Source organism: Octopus bimaculoides, chromosome 3 (assembly GCF_001194135.2).
Source record: "Octopus bimaculoides isolate UCB-OBI-ISO-001 chromosome 3, ASM119413v2, whole genome shotgun sequence".
In the NCBI taxonomy this organism is placed as follows: Eukaryota; Metazoa; Mollusca; class Cephalopoda; order Octopoda; family Octopodidae; genus Octopus; species Octopus bimaculoides.
Genome location: NC_068983.1, coordinates 83,009,399 through 83,014,927, shown reverse-complemented (window position 1 = coordinate 83,014,927; position 5,529 = coordinate 83,009,399).

The following is a 5,529-nucleotide window of genomic DNA, read 5'->3' as shown; positions in this document are numbered from 1 at the left end:
ATATATATATATATATATACATAGATGTATATATGTGTGTGCACGTGTGTGTGTGTTCATTTAATCGGTAGAAATTAAAATGATGTGTGTGTTTGTGTGTGTGTGTGTGTGTGCTTATATGTACACAAAATGCATAGCAGATACATATAATGCATAGTAGAAAAGAAATACTATGCTTAACACAAGCAAATAATGCAGGAGTATGTTTTTCGTAACCTTGAAGATGATTATATGAGCCTGAAATTTAGCTTGTCTCTAAGTCGAGACCTTTACATAATCCCACATTTCGAAGGCTGTGATTTTGCAATTCGAGAACATGTTATAGCTACCAAACGTCTAATTAGCACACGAGTTAGCGAAAACATTAAAACACCAAGATGTAACGGCAACTGTGGATTATATCACTGATGATATAACACATAGTAAGAACTCGAACTACGACATTATTTTACTTCTAAAACTCTGCACAATGCCTTCTATTTCAAAAACTGTCCTGGGATAAACTTAATAGCTTCCCTTCTTTGGAATACATAAGTTCATATCAAAAGGAATTATGGTCGCACATTCCCATCAAAGCCTCTACTAACTGAAAAGATAACAAGCTTGAGGTAGTTATTGGGGACTGAGAAAACAAGAACGTGGACACTCATGGGGACTGAATATTTACGAGAATATTTATAAACAACTGCTTCAGTGCCTGTTGCTCTTCTCCCTTGATTATTACTCATATTTGTATGAATAATCATTCATGCTCTTTGTTCAGTTGGTCACATGTCTATACATTTTAGAATAGCAACATATTTCAAGCATGTAGCACTATGTACCAATGTATGTATGTATGTGTCTGTCTGTCTGTATGTATGTATGTATGTATGTATGTATGTATGTATGTATGTATGTGTTTATGTATGTATGTATTTATGTACATATGTATGTATGTGGTTATATATACACACGCGCGCATATATTTGCAGTAATACCTAACTTTACGTGGACCCGCTTCACGGTTTACGATCTTTTACGAGTATTCGCTTTGCGAGCGTTCTCCGGGAACGAATGCACTCGCATATCGAGGCATTTAGTAAATACAATTTGTACGTGAAACAATAAACACATACAAGACATTTGTACAGTCGGATATGCAAAAATTATCATTCTTGGACTATTTTTTCGTTAGAAGCCAACAAAAAGCCTGGCAAGAATTCTAATTAATAAAAGGTGAAGATATACCTACATACATACGTGCATGTATGCACACACACATATTTACATACATTCATATGCATGCAAATACATCCATACACATGCATGCATGTATGTATGTGTATGTAAGTACCTGTCTTTCTGTCTGTCTATATATGACTGAAGAATAAGCGGAAAAAGTGAAAACACGACGTGATTTGTGTTTTCACCCTTTGCGCTTTCTTCAGTTGTTTCGCTTAGTATTCCAGCTGTGTCGTCGCCTTGCGTTGCGACCACGACCCTTATGTCATCAACATATATTAGATACGGCTGTTAGGCAATTGATACAGTAGAGACGACGCTTAAAGTTTGGAAACAGCAAATATTACCACACCAATTTTCACCCAGCGACATGTTGTTAAGGATTACTGCTATCATTTATTTTCTCTCCTACCATGTCGTACTTGTTGAAATATTGTTTTGTTATGTATGAAAAAAAAAGCCCTTGTTTGTTTCATTTCATAGTAGATCTTAGCATTATATTCATCTGTTCAAATCACTAAGCAACCTCTTCAGACACACGTGACCAATTAGATTGCAGGACTGACCATGGCTCCCGCCTCACTGCACACAAGGATTCCAGGACTTGTTGATCGAAAAATGACGAACACGAACACCGTACTTTAGTCACCAGTTGGTGCCATACTCTCTTTAGTATCAGCTGGCATCCTACATATAAACTTCTACCTCCGAAACACGGACTATACTTTCAAACCCAGCACTAGAAACATATCGTGTATATAAGAACCACTGCCTAAAAAACTTCTCCTAAGAACGACTACATCCACCTGTCCACCACTGGACGAAATAACATGAATCTTGGAAGGCAACACTGGAAGTCTATGACTTATTTCCCTTTCCTATACCTAATCCATTTTACTAAGTTGTACTCCTCTCACACTCAAGTTTTACTCCTATTCTTCTTATGTCCTCTTCAATAAGAAAAATATACTGAACTTATTGGTAACTGATTCTTGTATGTAATGGCTCTCCTAACCGTTTAGACCCTCTGAAGAAGCCTAGAGCCACACTCGACATCCATACTTTATCTACCCATCCCTACAGAACACGGAAAAGATGGAGATAGCATGGGGGATATAACGGCCGTAGGGAACTTATCTTTTACTCTTTTCTGTATTGCTAGTACATATGTGTGTAACACACAGTCTTTGCATGTGTATGTATTCTTATAATACTTATGTTTTACAATAAATAGACATAAATTGAATGTCTACCGGCTGATGTATGTCATTTTTGTATCCCCTTCATTTTCTTTTATATATATATATATATATATATATATATATATATACACACACATACACATATATATAAGAGAAATAAACCCAAATATTTCCATAAACATAACATAGGTAATTAAAATTTTTTTAAGAATGATATTAGTAATTCTGATAATAATAAAGATGATAATGTTTGGTTCATAATCCCATTTGGGAGGAATATCAAAAGTAACTTGATTGCAAAGTTTAGGGAAGTGATAAGTAGACATTTCCCAAAGAATTCACACTAAGGTAAAATTATTAATACACATATCATGAGATTTGGATTTTCAAATACTATAAATTTAGCACAAATAATTGCAGCACATAATTTAAAAATATTAAAGTCTAAAGAAATAGGGGTGAATAGGGATTTAAACCATGATATAAATAGCAATAATAATAATAATAATAATAATAATAATAATAATAATAATGGCGATATTATTAATAATAGTGATAATGTTTGTAATAGTAGGAATTTAATTACTGTAACTGAGTTACCTTGGATGCACTTCAGGACAAATATGTAAACGAATATCTAATCATTTTTGTACCTTTAGAGATAGAAGGAAAATAGCAAACACTAGTCTTAGTAACAAAATAAACCATATTGGTTACAATGGTCAATTGCCGCGAGATCTTTTCCATATGAGAGGGGTAAGAAATACTGTTCGTTTTGTACTTTAGAGCTTTATTTCATACTATTCTCTAAGGGTAAATTGATAAATAAATTAACAAATAATGCTCTGAAATGTACACATATTTTAAGACACACCTTTCGTTGGTTTAAATAAAATTGAAATATGACAAGGTGTTATAATTAATTTTACCATAACAGTTAGTCCATAGACAAATCATACTAATATAATTTAATAATAGTAGCAAGGATTTTATAAAATCCTTTTTAGAAAATATGGTATAGATTCCCATGTTAGTTTAAGATTATATATAATATATACCAAATTATAAGATAAATTTAGATCCTTAAATAGGATACATTAGCATATAATGTACAAATAACAGTTGTGGGCTTTACTTGAATTTTAGTGGCATTTGAGGATTGAGTTCAATTATAATAGAAAATTGACTATAACCTATAGTACATTAGGCTCTCTAAATTATCTGTTAATAATAATAATATAATTTTTAATAATGAAGATCAATCCTATATTTCGGCATAAAATTTGGGAAGTTTATAAGAGAAGTTTTACTAGATTGAAACTGGTTGTAATATAATAATAATAATAATAATAATAATAATAATAATAATAATAATAATAATAATAATAATAATAATAATAATAATAATAATAATAATAATAATAATAATAATAATAATAATAATAATAGATATGAAGGCAGGCGATATTTAAATATCAAATATTAAAGTTATAAGTAACGGCTGGAATTTTGCCATTAAAATCTAGGCACAACTTAGTATGGATTAATTATAATGAAGAGTTAATTATAACTTGTAGTACAGTACAGTACAATATAGTGTGTTATTAGATCTTAAAGCAGACTATATATGTGTATAACTTGACAATAATAAATGTAGGTATTGAATAAAATACTAGAGATAGGATGGCACACTGTGAATCTCCATTAAGGTGAGAATTGTTTATAATTTATAGTATGGAGTCCATAGAATATAATAATTATAGCAGACAATATTAATATGTTAAAATATAAATTAAATATAACACATGTGGGTTTTGAAAAAATTCCTAGAAGTAATTATTCCTATTGCAATTGAAATTTTTTGGGGCTCATATTTTATGGTACTATGTAGTATAATATTGGATTTTAAGGCAGGCATATCAATGTAAAATTTGTCAATGGTAATTGTAGCTTTCCAGTGGCCCTTAAGATAATTTATATATCTTGAATAATTAATAATAAATAAGAGAAGTTTTAGTGATTTAGTAATTATTAGTAGTGGAGTAATAGTCATAGAATATGCCAAGGAGTTACCTCCCCTATTACAAATTAGCGTATGTAAACAGAGAGGATTTCGTATTTGACCGATAATGGTATAGATTTTAATTTTAAATTTGATTTTGTTCGATTAATTCATTATGTGTTTTTTGGGGGTTTTTTTTTGTTCCAATGAAAATTATTCCTGATGACGTGTACGACAACTAATATATTTAACTTATTTTAATGGTTAAATATAGTTATACACAGAAATGTTTACATTAAATGAATACATGGATATATAAACTTCGGTGTTAAATCTCTTTTTTAAATGTATAAATTTGAAACTTTTGATATTTAAACAAGGAGAACGATCCTTAAGGAATCTAATTAAAGATTTTTTAAGGTGAAATCTTATGCTATATTGGTAACGATTACAGAGTTTACTTTGAAAAATTTATATATATATAGGAGTAGGAGTGGCTGTGTGGTATGTAGCTTGCCTACCAACCACATGGTCCCGGGTTCAGTCCCACTGCGTGGCATCTTGTGCAAGTATCTTCTACTATAGCCTCGGGCCGACCAAAGCCTTGTTAGTGGATTTGGTAGACGGAAACTGACAGAAGCCCGTCGTATATATGTATATATATATATATATATGTATGTGTGTGTATGTGTTTGCGTGTCTGTGTTTGTCCCCCCAACATCACTTGACAACCGATGCTGGTATGTTTATGTCCCCGTAACTTAGCGGTTCGGCAAAAGAGACCGATAGAATAAGTACTAGGCTTCTCAAGAATAAGTTCTGGGGTCGATTTGCTCGACCAAAGGCGGTGCTCCAGCATGGCCACAGTCAAAAGACTGAAACAAGTAAAAGAGTATAAGAGATATATATATATACATATATATATACATACATATATATATATATGTATATATATATATATATATATATATATATATATATATATATATATATATATACATACGCACATACAATACACACACACACACATATTGTATATGTTTCGTTTGTTTGGGTAAAAACTTCGTAACGCGCGCTTAAGAGCTCCAATCTCCTATGCTT